This window comes from Chlamydotis macqueenii, chromosome 5 (genome assembly GCF_036417535.1).
Source record: "Chlamydotis macqueenii isolate bChlMac1 chromosome 5, bChlMac1.mat, whole genome shotgun sequence".
NCBI classification, from domain to species: Eukaryota; Metazoa; Chordata; class Aves; order Otidiformes; family Otididae; genus Chlamydotis; species Chlamydotis macqueenii.
Genome location: NC_141560.1, coordinates 40,681,620 through 40,696,303, shown reverse-complemented (window position 1 = coordinate 40,696,303; position 14,684 = coordinate 40,681,620).

The window sequence follows — 14,684 nt, the reverse complement described above, 5'->3', positions numbered from 1 at the left end:
CGCGGGGAGGGGGGCGGCTAGAGCGGCGGCGCCCCCCGGCCCAGCCTCCGGCCCAGCCTCCGCCCCATGGCGTGCGGCGCGGTCTCTATGGCGACTGCAGTGCCGGGACGGCGCCGGCCCGCCCGCCCGCGGGGAGGGATAACGGCTGCGCGCAGCGCGGGGGGGCGCTCAGGGGGCTACGGAGGGGCCCGCGCTCCCCCCCAAAGGGGTTAACCCCCTCGCGGCCGCCGCCGCCATCCCTGCAGCACTGCCGGCAGCGCTCACCCCCACCGCCTCCCCCGCTCTCGCCCTTACTCAGCCGCGGCGCCACCGAACACGCTGTCCTCCAGGGCGCCGCCCGCATCCCTTCTTCCGGAGCGGTGATTGGGCAGCCGCGGAAATTCCTCCCGGGCGATTGGTGGATAGCGTGGTCAATCAGGATACCGGAGGCGGGCGCACCTGGTAAACGGCGCTATGTGTGGGGTTGGTTGAGAGCCGTCGAGTCCCGCTGCCAGCTGCGGCCGCCCTCGCGCAGCCCCGGGGCCGAGGTGCCTGCCGGGCACTGTAGTCCGTGCCGCCAGGCCGGTCGGACAGAGCCGCCACCAGCCGTCGCCCGCCGAGGATCCCCCCAACCCGTGTCGGGGATCCAGGCTGGCCCACGGCGCTCGCCGCCGCAGGGCCGCTCCCCGCTGCAGCGCCCGCTCTGGTCCGAGGTGGGGGGAGCGGCATCCTGGCTGCAGCACCGGCCTCCGCAGCCCGGGCTCGGCCGTCCCCGGGGCCTCATGAAGGAAGCTCCCCGCAGCCGGCGGGGGTGCCTGGTGCTCCGGTGGGCGCCGGCGTCCCGCCCGTCCACAGCCGGCAGGACGCGTGGGTAGGACACGGTGTCAGCCCCGAGGCTGGGTCCTCCGAGAGACCTGTGCCGGGGGAAGGGGGGAGGACGGATCTGCAGTGCTCGCAGCAGCTTGTGTGGAGCGAGTAAACACACCGCGGTCTTCCCCTCACGTGAAGTTTCCTTAATTTTTTTTTTTTAAACTTTTATTTCCCTACTGTCAAGCAAATAAGACGAGGACAGTGTGAATAATCTAAGCCCTTTTTTTCATTCGTCACAAGGAGATCGTAGTCAAAGAGTAAACAGCATCTCCTACCGCTGCTCTCTGAGTAGGAAGATCTCGGCGTTTGTCGCTTACAAGCGAGTTACCCAGCAGCAGGAGCTGCGAACCCAACCTAACACTGAGCCCAGGAGTTGTGACTTGCTCGGTGTCAGCCTCAGCGAGACGCTTCTTCGTTCACAAAGTGAGCTACCTCAAGCAGTGGGCGACAAGCCATGCTGGTGTCGGTCAGCACTGGTGGCAAGCATATATTCCTCGCTATAGAGAGAGTGTTTGTGTGTATGATGTGTCCTAATTAAACTGATAATAAGAAAGCTGATACTACGAAGAAATGTTAATTTTGTGAATGGAAATGAACCAACCTTGACTGAAATAGGTGGGGAGGGTTGCTTTATTCTTTTTTTTTTTTTTCAATAGTACATCTTTTCCCCAATTGCAAAATGGAGTTATCAGTTTTGCTTACAGTTGATAGACATTTACAATTTCTCAGATGGAAAATATTCTGCTGGAGTTGTATATTCTTCCAAATCTGTCTTAAAGGCATGGCAAAGATAACTGTTATTCTAGGGTAGGCCTGCTCCTTATACCTACTCTTCTTATGCACCAAACAAATAATTTTTTCATATTATCATGCTTTAACCCCAGCCAGCAACTAAGCACCACACAGCTGATCACTTACTCTCTCCCCCTCACTACCATGATGGGATGGGGGAAAGAATCAGAAAAGTGAGAAAACTCATGGGTCGAGATAAAGACAGTTTAATAGGTAAAGCAAAAGCTGCGCACACAGGCAAAGCAAAACAAGGAATTCATTCCCTGCTTCCCATGGGCAGCCAGGTGTTCAGCCATCTCCAGGAAAGCAAGGCTCCGTCACGTGTAACAGTTACTTGGGAAGACAAATGCCGTCACACCAAACATCCCCCCCTTATGTCTTCCCTCAGGTATATTTGCTGAGCGTGATGTCATCTGGTGTGGAACACCCCTTTGGCCAGCTGGGGTCAGCTGTCCCAGCTGTGTCCCCTCCCAGTTTCTTGTGCACCCCCAGCCCACTCGATGGTGGGGTGGTGTGAGAAGCAGAAAAGGCCTCGACTCTTTGTAAGCTCTGCTCAGCAATAACTAAAACATCCCTGTAATGTCAATGCTGTTTCCAGCACAAATCCAAAACGTAACCCCATACTAGCTACTATGAAGAAAATCAACTCTACCCCAGCCAAAAAAGCACACACATTCCCTCTAAAGTAGGCAGTACTTTTCCTCCCAAATTAAGATTGAGAGTAGATGAATGCCCTTACCGCCTCTTATTTTAAGTAATGCCAACAAAATTTGCTGTGTGGTAGGTGTAATGGAGACCTCATGAATATGAATTAATCTATGAAGAGTATTTATTGTTCCCCAAATAATTATGTATTGCCAGAGGTGTACAATTCTTCAGGAAAATTTTCTGATTTGATTAAAGAGAATGGAAAGGCCTTAACAAACTTGTTTATCTGGTTTACCTGTTTGTCATTGCTAATCCAAGAGGTATAGTTTCTCTTATCACTTTGTAACTTCACAAGTTAGTAATTATCTAATACAACCACATTGTCACATGCAATGTCGTGGAAATTACATCATGAGTACATGTCCTAGCATACTCTAAGTCAGCATGCACACTGCAAGCTTTAAAAGACCAAATAGCCTTTCCCTTCATCATCAGTGAGTTTTAAAGTTATAGTGATCTGTTAGTTTTCAAATTACCATGGACTCTTTATAAGTAGACAAAATCTGAATGGTTCAAATGAAAGTCAAGCAGGGAAAAAATAAACTAAAACTGAGTCTTCTCAAGAGGAAAATCTGTTTCCACTTAAGTGCAGGAGGTCTTTACAGAAAAAACCTAACCTTCTTTAATTCACTGCTCCAGAAACATACCGAGAGATTCTTTAAGGCTTTCTGTTCACTATTTTTGGTTCAAAGACGATGGTAAATATAACAGATACCAGCATTTCCTCTGTCACTGCAAACTTGCAGAGTATCTTCACCACGGGAAAAAAAAAAAACACAACATCCCACAAAACCAAGACATTAAAATCTCTTTCTTTATGTAAATGTGGAATCAAGGTCTCAAGGTTTTTTGTGGTAGTAGAGGTGGTTAAGCTTAGATGCATAGTGTTGATTGGGACTGGAAAAAGTTTTCCTGAGCCAAAAGCTATCCTATGCCCTTTATTCAGGTTTTACCTTGTTAGTTCTACTTGGCTATCTCAATTGCTTTTATGATTTTTTATTTGAAAAAGAACAGACAATGAGAATATACCCACATATAAACTCGCAATATCCTTCTTTCTTGTGTGAAGAACTAGATCAGAACTTCCAGGATTGTCTATAGATGGAACACAACTTTCTAGTGCTTCAACTTCTGCTTTCTTAGGCGTCATAATGGATAATCAGGGAAAAATAAGTTTGCTTTCCTGGAAATCTTCTTGCTTGTGGAATAAGGGAGATGTGAGAATTTTCAACAGTGTCTTTTGTCCAAAATGAATGATCTAATGTTTCTTCAAGGAATCTTTAAAAATTGAAAACCACACCTATACACAAACATATGCATATATCTGCTGATGGAGAAGGGTGACATGATCAATGATGTGTAAGACCTTCTGAACTCTGCTGTTATTTTCTTCAAATAAATGTGTATGGGAGTAGATTCATCCGGCAAAGTACAGATTCCTTGGTTTCAAATACTTTCATAGAATCATAAAATAGTTTGGGTTGGAAGGGACATTTAAAAGTCATCCAGTCCAACCCCCTGCAAGGAGCAGGGACATCTCCAACCAGATCAGGTTGCTCAAAGCCCCATCCAACCTAGCCTTGAATATTTACAGGGATGGGACATCTACCATCTCATTTAATTGGAACTTCTTTGTCTAGACATCAGGGTGTTGGGGTTATTTATTTATTTCTGTATGAGTCAGAAGTTCTGAATAATGTTTCTGCTTAGTTGACCACAGAAGTAGGAGACAAAGCTCCAGAAAACTTATTTGAGAGTCAGAAATTAAATGATTGTCAGAAAATAAAAGAGAGATAAAGGAAGAAAAAATACAAGAGGAGGATAGATGGCAAAATGCAGGCTTCCTAAGTGTTCATTCCCAAGTAAATTAATGTCCACCAAATCCTAGAATTTGTTGAAAATTGTAACTAAAAATGAATATATAAATGGAGGTGGAAACAATACTCTCACTGACAAGTAGGATCGTAAACATGTTTTATAAGTTCACATTTCAGGCAAAAGTCAATGAGCAAAAGAAGTATTGACCCAAGATGGGACAACACTTACAAAGTGTGGTAGATGTTTAAGCAGGTATCCAGTTCATAGCAAATGAAAAATCTCAGACCTTGAGACATCTAGCTCAGCCCTTCTTCCAAGGAAGGACCCACTGTCCCTACAGCATTCCTGGCCAGTATTTGTCAACCTCTTCTAGAAGTACTCTGTTGATGGAAATCAAGCTTTTTCATGGCCTGTTTCATTATTCTCACTAAAAGAAAGATTTTACCCATTATTTCTCCTCCTATCACCAAAGGAATTTATTCCCTTCCTCTGTGCAACTACCTTAAAATTACTTGAATACTATTTCCACCTCTCACCATCAGTCTTCTCCACACTAAGAAAACAGAGTTTCTTCAGTCTTTTTTCATGGATCATGTTTTCTAGACACAGAGTGTCAATAAGCATGAAGTCACTGCTGAAGGGACAGAGAGATCTTGGATCTTTTTCAGAAGAGCTCTAAGAGCACTCTGTCTAGGTGCTGGGTTTTGTCTGTTTGACCTCTTCAAAAATTTCATAAGTCTCCTTTTTTTTTTTTTTTTTTTTTTTTTTTGTAACTATCTCTTTCCTTTCTAAAAGAATCTTAGATTCCCTACAAGATGTCCTGAGTAATATTGTTCAGTTCAAATGGTGTCCAGAGAGTGAAAAACAGCATCAGAGTCAGTTTTATAATGACGTGAGAACAGGGAGATTAGTATAGGAGGCCTACAGGAGGTCTCTTTGAGGAGAAATGTGAGAGTGCGTGTCTGACTACTTTGCTAGGGGAAGAAGGGTCAGTTGGCAGTACAGTGCACTAAAGTATTGATGCTATGAGATATGGAATAGAAAAATCAAATTTTACCTTATTATGTAAGGAGAATTTTGTTGGGAAACCTTATAATGTATGTATAATTCCATTCTGTAAAAAGCTTCCTGAGGACTGGCTTGTGGTGATACAATCCCTAATGAATTAAGGTACGAAAGTGAAAAGCAAGATTGCTGCATGGTCTATGAATAAGGTTGTAAAAATGGATTCTAGTTTTCAGAAAAATAGTTACAGCCAAGATTGAAGTTTTAGGTTACCAACCAATTTAAAATAGAAGTTCGCTTTCCAGCTTTACCATAGACTGCTGGTCTGCTTTTAAGGTGAATACACTATTTCTGTGCCTTAGTTTTCCATTTGTAATGACTCACCATGAGTCAGGAGTGGATGACTCAGAGATTATGGACAGCACAGCTCCTATGGATTGAAATCAGAGCCAGCCTGATAGGTTCCTGCATGGTGTTTCCCGGAATATACAGAAGCCCTGAAGACTAGCAGTATGTGCGCAGTACAGTTCATAGAATCATAGAATCACATGGTTGGATGGGACCTATAAGATCATCTAGTCCAACCGTCTTCCCACTACCATTGCTGCCACAGCTACTAAACCATATCCTGTAGCTTCTCATCAAGCCGCCTCTTGAACACTGCCAGGGACGGAGACTCCACCACCTCCCTGGGCAGGCCGTTCCAGTGCCTTACCACTCTTTGAGAGAAAAAGTTTTTCCTCAAGTCCAATCTAAACCTCCTCTGGTACAACTTGTGGCCATTTCCTCGGGTCCTGCTTGTTGCCTGGAAGAAGAGGCCAAACCCCTGTTCATCACAACCTGGCCTTGAACGTTCATGCAAGTCTGCCATGATTTCCTTTTACTCGACACTGGCTCCAGCATCCATATGGTTATAACCTTTAAACATCTGAAAAATGAAAATTCTAATACGTCTTTTTCTGATTTGTTTAATTTGTGACATTTTTCAGGCAATGATATGAGCTACAGTTACAGTACTTGTATTTTTTATGGAACACAGTACAGTGGGTCTTCTGGTACTACTGTAGTACAGTGAAGAGCTGTAGTTGTAAAAACATATAATTGACTTAGTTTGTAATAAGCTTTGTGGCATTCTAATGTATCAAACTGGGTTCTTTTAAATTACTATCTATCCCCATTAACTCTTGCCTTTGAGTTCTGACGTTCGCTCTCCCATCTCTGTAAGAATTTCAAGTGTTGTAATTTAACTTAGGTGTCTTCATCTAACTAAAATAACCATAACCACCTAGATACCACTGTACTTCCTTCCTAAAAGTTAAAAAATGTAATTGAGAGATGAATATTCTGTAAAGACCCAGTTGCTTCTATTTGCCTAATAACTTACACCTCTCGGTATCTGCTGTGTGGTTCACAACTTTACAAAAGCAAAAAAAAAAAATAAAGCAGCACATGATCTAAATTCCCTTTTTCATGCCCCATTAGCACATATCAGTGAGAATCTCTTTGTGAATATGAACTCTCCCTCTGAAGCACTGACATGTTGAAGAAAGGTTGTATAGTGCCTGCGTGTGTCAAACTTACTCAGTGCCTCCAGTTTTAGTCCATTCTTCCAAAAGCTCTTCTCTTTAGTTATCATTTGCATTAAATACAAGATTAAATGGAAAGCCATCCAAATATAAAAATAAAGCATTAATTTTTGGAAACTAGATGTAAAATGCAATTTTGCAGCATGCATCATACCAACTAGCTGTTTAATTAGGCTAATTCATAACACATCTGCCTTGCTTGCAGACTTATGTATGAATGGTACTAAACAGATAAGTAATTGGCCAAACATTTATTAAATTTACCTCTCAGATCCTCCAGAGCCACGCCACAGCAGTCTCCACTGTTAGCAGAAAAATGTGTGTTTTCTTTCTGCACCACTGAGTGATAGACAGCAGACCCACACGTACAGCCACTGCTGCTGGGTTACAAAATGAGACTCTATCATGATGGTCTTGGTGTCCAGGCTTCCTAGCAGGTCTGTAAGAAAGTGCATCATGGTTACTTATAGATGGCCATAAACCAAAACTGATTTGTGAATAATTCAACTTTTAATATTAACTTCACAGCTGAAACCACTTCCCAATATGAACAGGAACAAAAAATACAGGTAGTGTTTACCTCTAATTGCATTAAGACTGGATTTAAGTTGTTTCTTACAATGATGCATTCCTGAGCTTCCACTAGCTGTGTGAGTGACCTCTAATCTCTCTAACACAAATAAAATAAAGCTTCTTACTTTGCATTGTAGAAAAAAAAAGCCCTGCATACAGCAGCACTGCCATCTTCTGCTTGCTTGCTTTTGTGCGTGTAAGTACTAGATTTATATTGCAAAGCCGCAGCAGGGAAGGTGCGTTTTGTTTTTCTACTAGTAGGTATCTGAGGCAATAGCATCTTCTAATACTCAGGGATAACATGAGTCTGGAGTTCCACAGATGTGGGACGTTTTCACATGTGAACTTTGTCTGAGCATAGAAAAGGACTTCAGACGTTTGTCCAGGATTTCTGATATATCACATTCCAGCCAGAGCAATAGCTCAAGAATCCCAGACAAATGTGTACATTTGTGACTTGTGCTGTCCACAAGGAATGTATTGTACCTATTGAATGTGCTCCACAGAGCTATCTGTAGACAAATGTATACATTTGAAGAGATCTAACACATTCCTTGTGGTCTGTATGAGTACAGCAAGTCCAAATCATGGATGATCCATGTGCACAGGACTAATTCAATGCAGTTGGGGTGTATTTGATCATATGCAAGCATTTGTGTTGTCCATATGCAGTGGGTTCAACAGGTCCCAGATGTATCACATATGTTCTTGATCTGAAGTTTCCCAGATGTGCCATACATCAGCACATAGGCAAGACAGAGAGCTGGAAGCCTGACTTCAGGTATTTCCTTTAAAAAGGTGAAGGTACAGTAAATAATATTTTTCTGAACTGAAGTTGCCAGCAAAAGGCACACTGAGCCTGTATGGCTCCAGGGACATCCTGTTGGGACATGTCCTTGGGATTTTTCACCCTGTGGAGGCACAGAGTGACACTAGCAATTATGAGCTTCCCTCTTCCATGCAGTAATCTATATGAAAGCATGAGACCATAAATGAGGTAAGCAGGCATATTCCCAGAATACACAGTTAGAATCACAGTAATATCATGGTATTGGTTTATTGCTCATCATTAGCTGGGCGATCAGTTTATGCTTCTGAGAATATTCATATGCATTACAATCCCTGGTGCAGGGTCCCTTGCAGCCAGTCACGTGCGCTCCCTGAACATTCTCTGCTGTGCTGATGTATTATGACCCTATAGACCAAACCTAGTGCTGCTTAGTGATTCCATTCTGGTTCTGACATCGCCACTAACTTTATCAAGCATTGCTGCAGACTCAGCTTGTTGCCACTACTGTTGCCAGTTCAACCCAGCCATGTCCGTCCCACAAATCACTCTGTGTTGGGCTCAGAAATGCCAGAGGACAAGATGCCGTTGCTCCTGGCTTGGGATAAAGCTTTTAAGACTCTAGGACAGAGGTTTCTACTAGATTGGTCTTGAACCTGGAAAGCTTCCCAAACCAGAATCTACTGTCAGTCATACAAGATGATCCAACTGCTCTTGGTTACTTGAATTCCTTTCTTGGACACAGTCACAGTCAATACGCAGAGGACAGACAATTCCAGCCTCTTGTGAGGAATGGCTGCAGACACCAAGGTCAGTGAAGAAGGAAGGGGAGGAGTAATGCAGCTCCTGGCCAAGATTCCCCTGCAGCCTGTGGTGATGACCATGGTGGAGCAGGTTGTCCCCCTGCAGCCCATGGAGGTCCACGGAGGGGCAGAGATTCACCTGCAGCCCGTGGAGGACCCCACACCGGGGGAGGTGGATGCCTGAAGGCGGCTGTGGCCTGTGGAGGGCCCGCTGGGGCAGCTGTTCTGGAGACACTGCACCCCGTAGAAGAGATGACCCACGCTGGAGCAGTTTCATGAAGGACTGTGGCCCATGGGAGGGACCCCACAACAGAGCAGGGGAGGAATGTGAGGAGTTCTTCCCCCAACGATGAAGCAGTGGCGTAAAACAATGCGTGATGAACTGACTATAACCCCCGTTCCCTCTTCCCCCTGTGCCACTTGGGAGGGGGGAGAAGGTAGTAGAGATAATGTTAAGCTCAGGAAGAGGGAGGGGTCAGGGGAGGTTATCTCCTTCTCTGTCTCATTCTCCTGCTAGTTTTAGAAATAAATGAATACTTTTCCCCAAGTCAAGTCCGTTTTGCCTGTGATGGTAACTTTAAGGATTTCTCCCCGTCCTTATCTCAAACCTCGAGCCATTTTCCTTATATCATCTCCCCCTATTCTCTCGGAGGGTGGGGGGAGCAAGAGAGAGAGACTGCGCAGTCTGGTCCCGATCGGGGCTGAACTACGACACCAGCCCAAACCTCTGAGGGGTAAAAAGGTAAAAGAAGTTACTATAAATCCATTTTGTCAGTGAGATCTCAGTTCACACTCAGTTGACTAGCCTGCTTTGCAGGATTTAACCTGGTGGCATAAGAACCTTGAATTAAATCTCTTAGCTAAGATTAGAGATGAAAGAGAGATTAGCACGGGCAGGCAAGTGGAAGTCATCTTCTCTGCCTCCATTGGTGAGTCAGTGTAAAGACAGAAGAACTATAGAGACATCAGGAAATCAGTACTTCACTCTTCCTCAGGATGCCTGATCCAGATATTTTCTACCCTGTACTCAGCAAGTTACCAGTTTTGAGATCTTGTTCAGTCCTCTGAAGCAGGTTAGTGGTTTCGTTTACAATGAGTAACAGATAGGAATGTGTATTTAACTAAAATGGCAGATCTTAGTGAAGCTGGTGAGATATGAGGCGGTTTGTTTATGATAAAATTGCAAGCCAAATTTCTTTGGACCATTTGCATCTAATAAGTAAATTTTATAAACAAATAAATAGCTGTGCTATACCTGGTTCAACTCTTGTACTTAGGAGAATTTGGTAACAAAGGAACAGGTAAGTAGCATCTTGAAAGCAAAAAGCTGCAATATGCAGAAGGAAGCTGCGTTTGAAGTGAGTTCGACAAGGAAAGCTTGAGAACAGTATCAATAATACAGAAGAGATTTTCACATTTATTGGATTTCTTCCATTGAAAGAAGTATTTCTCCCTTTACAGAATAAAATCCACCTTCCTCTCTTATAGCTGAGGAAAAAAATGTCTGTGTATACATGCTTCATAACTCTGGAGTGGCTCATGTGCGATGGTGAGGTGTGTTTCTGAAACTTTGACAGAGGAAGTGAATAGTTGATAGTGGAACTACTAGGAGCCTTTGTGGTTTTACAGTAGCCCATGAGCAATTATAACTTGGAGAAGATACATATTGCAAAGCAAGGCAATGACACTTTTAGCTCATAACTGCACTTCAGTTCTTTCAGCTGGAAGAAATTTCTTTGTGGTGCTCAAAAAAATGTTACTACGGGGCAGGATGCATGTTGCAATGCATCTTAGGCTAATAAATACATTCAATACTTCATTTAACAGTTAGGGAAAGAATAATGCTGTAGTGTATTTACAAAGTTAATTATGATTGGAAGAGGGTCTTCTAATTACCTAAAATAAAATCAGTAAACTCTTAGCCTAGGAAAAAATAATCTCAAGAGAAATATCCATGTGTAAGCTGGGAACACTAGACCTTCTGCCTCGTGTTTCCCATAGACTAATTTGTCGGGAACAGAGTAGGTAAGTTGTTCTTCTATCCCAGACTTGATGTGCTCAGTTTCACGAGAAGCACAGTTGTCCCAAAGATCCCTTGTGCAATCCCCGATATATCAGTGACAGTCAGGGTCAGTGAATGAGTGGTCACTGCACCTCACCAGCCCGTTGTTCCCCCCTCCTCCTCTGGCAGTATGGCTCGTACGAAACAGCAAATCTTATACTGCTGGAGGACTGTGCCATGGGTACCTCTGTTAGATGAATGTGAATATTCAGTGAAATCTGATCCTATAACAATACTAAAATTGCACCAAGGAAGCTGGAAATACCATATGAGAATTACCGGAGACAAGGACTTACTAGGAGAGTTGCTCTTGCACATAAGTTTTTCTTTTTTTTTTTTTTTTTTTTTTTTTTTTTTAATTCTAGGCATCTGAAAATGAGGGAGGGAGCTATATCAGAATAGCTATGAGAGATGTAATATATCCTTCTTATGGAATTCAGCTTCAAATTTCTTTATGGATGGAATAGGACAGAAAGTCTTAAATTTACATCTTCCAAAATCAACAATGCCTCTTGAATAAGTGAATTTTAAGTAAAGGTGGAACTGTTTACAACTTTTATTCAAATATTAAAGCAAAAAATGTTTGCTAAGTAGGATGTTCTCAGTGACACTGTAACTATACTTGTGCCTTACAGTTTAGAGGCTTTTTGCAATACATACACGTGTTTCGCAGAAATGAACAGTGAGTGATGCATTCACGTACACTGGCCGTTCAACATGAACTGCTTATCAGCGGCTAAGAAATTTCACAACAAATTCTGTCCATTGTGAGCTGTGAGACCTGAGTATCAAGGGCAAATAAACCTATTTGCAGCAGCCATCTACAGCTATTTAAGTTCAAGTCATGAACTGCTTAACTGGTGAAGCAATCAAAGATACTGTCTCCAGGCTTAGCAGAGAGGCCGTCACAGCTGAATTCCTACAGAGGCTTAATTCCGTGCCAGCAGAACATGATCTTTTTACATGAGGTCTGAAGGATACTGCAGAAGAGTGGTGTGAAGAAAGTGTTGTCATTTTATAACTTACTGTGCTCTGGACTTGTTTGTACAGCGGTGTCTATCAAGAATCAGTATTTCATCATGATAATTGGTATGATTATCACAATTGAGCACAATCATTATTCAACCATAATTGATAATGAGCCTTAACCATCCTTAAAATTAGGACCCTGTTTTTAAAGTCAGACCTGCTGGCCTCAAAATCTTTGGACATAAGACTGGTAAGGAAAAACACTGTATTTTGCACACTGTTCTGTGTATTCTACAAAAGATACACAGATATGAATGGTTTTGAGGGGAAGTAGTTTCCCCTCTAAATGCAGGAGAAAATAAATGCAACATAAAGGAATTAGATCTCATCAGCATGAAAATATTTTACTATTCAAATGCATGAAGATATCAAAACCATATCCTAATATGAATGGAGCAACCTATTCCTCGCTTGTACAAATAGAATTGATTCCTTCCGACATATACAGTTGACGACACTGGGATACCATTACCTCATCAAACTGTGCTCTACAACAATCTGCTTACCCAATGTTCAGCTTCATTGCAGCTGTGGATCCTTTAGTGAGCAGGTGTAGCCCTACTTCTGCACAGCTTGCCTGCAGGTCGTTTTCATGCTGTTTCAGCTGATACCAGTTTTATTCAGATGAAGTTAAGTACTAGCTTAAAAACAATTACACATTAATAAAGCTGCTTATACTTCTCTATTTCCCCAAAATTACAAGGTTAATAATGCTATTGTATTAGTGGAATTAGATGACACTGTAATCATATAAATACATAGCAGTATAATATAAAATCACTCTAATGAAAATTACTGAATTAGTACAAGACTACGCTGAGAGCAGGTTTTGTGGGGAGGAAAGAAAGAAGAACTCCATATATCTTGCACATGTTCAGGAAAGGCAATCACAAAGCGTGGGAAGCACTGAAGAAGGGTAAAAGTTCATGGTTTGATCCTGAGGTACTGCAGCATAGTTCTACATCCACAGCAGGTACACAGAAAACACATTGTCTCCAGCTCTAACAGGTTTTAGGTCTCTGATGTTATTTGCCGCTTTCTGCCTGTGATTGTGATGTAACTGGAGATGTACAAAGGAGACGTTGTTACAAGTATTGCAGAGAAGCAAGGTTAAAAGTGCTGGGAAAGATGGTATCTTTTCTTAGATCCAGTAATAGCTGAGGACAAGAAGACAGACTTTGAAACACAGAAGTCCTCCTTCAGGTGTGAAACTCTGAAATACCAGATTTGAAACTCGAGGAGTCTCTCTGAATATGCCCATTATTGTGATCTTTGGAGAGAAAAAAGTAGAAGAGGGTGTAGATCACATGGGAAAGTTATTAAAGGACTGCCAATAACATAGTGTATGAAAAACAAGCTCAAAAAATATACAAGATATAAATGACTAAACACATGAGTAGTTTCCTGCAATTTTTCAAATAGTTCCCTTTCAAAAAAATACTGTGGTGTCCCTTGGGGCTGCAGAGTTTTCATCAGACCGAGAACAGAAGCAGTTCCAATGGGCGGTGAAGAAGTCAATGTTATGGCAGAAAGTGCAGCCAGGAATGAAGCATAGGATTCTGAATGGAACAAGGGGGACTCGGAAAGAAAGCCAGACTACAGGTGATAGGAGGATTGGAATAAGACACGGTTGTCACAGTTCTGAGGACAAAGGCAAAGAACAAGCAACTTCAGCTGCAGGAAGAGAAGTTAAGACAATAATGGTGGTTCCCTAAGGATTAAACAGGCCTCATTCAATACATAGTGCTATTCCAAAACCTGTTTTTTAATAAAAGCTTTCAGAAAGCAAGGAAAAGCAATCAGGTAGCAAAAGAAACAGATCATCTTAAACTGCTCATTTTTTTCTTTAGGTGAGAAGATGTTCTTCTTTCTTTTTGTAGGGTGATACGTTACTTCACATGAAAGTGGAAGTGCTTTTATGCCAGACCAAGTGGAAAAATGCTGTGGGGATTGTTTGTTCACCAGTAAAATATTCAGGTCATAGCACTTAAAGTCTAATAAAATGTTGGTCATATTTTCTAGAAAACGAACACAGTCATTGATAGTTTAACCATTTGTTGAACATATCTTGTGTCTGGATAACCACAGTCAGTCCCCCCTTCAGTTTTTGCCAGAGTGATCATATCTTATAAGTGTAGGGATAAGACTGCTTTTTGCTAGCAAAATCATGTTTTACTGCACACAGTCGATAAAATGCCTAAAAAGATCTATAGAATACTGTGTTTCTGGTGCTATTTTCATGTTTTTTCCATACAGAAAAAAAAGGCTTATGCGATTATGTTGTCTATACGTGCTTGTTTGTCCTACTTAGCAACTTTTGAATGCAAATCTGACTATGACACAATAATCTAAGAACTAGAATAATCAAGAAAATATGAACAATGAGTACAAGGGAAAGGGATCATGAGTCTCCCAGAGGGAAAGACAGCAGATCAGCTCACTTCTAGATATTACAAAATCTGCACAGAAAATTGCTATCAAGATGAAAATCCATAGGAATCCAGAGTTCATTGATTCTACTCTTCATTTATTTTAAATAGCTCTAGTTGATCCTTAGAATTATTTTCTGAAGTGACTCACATTGTACAAAATTTAAGCAATACATTTCACTGGGGGACTCCCTTGTCAGGTCTCGGAGTGCATGAGGCTGTACAGGAAGTTTTCTGTAGTCT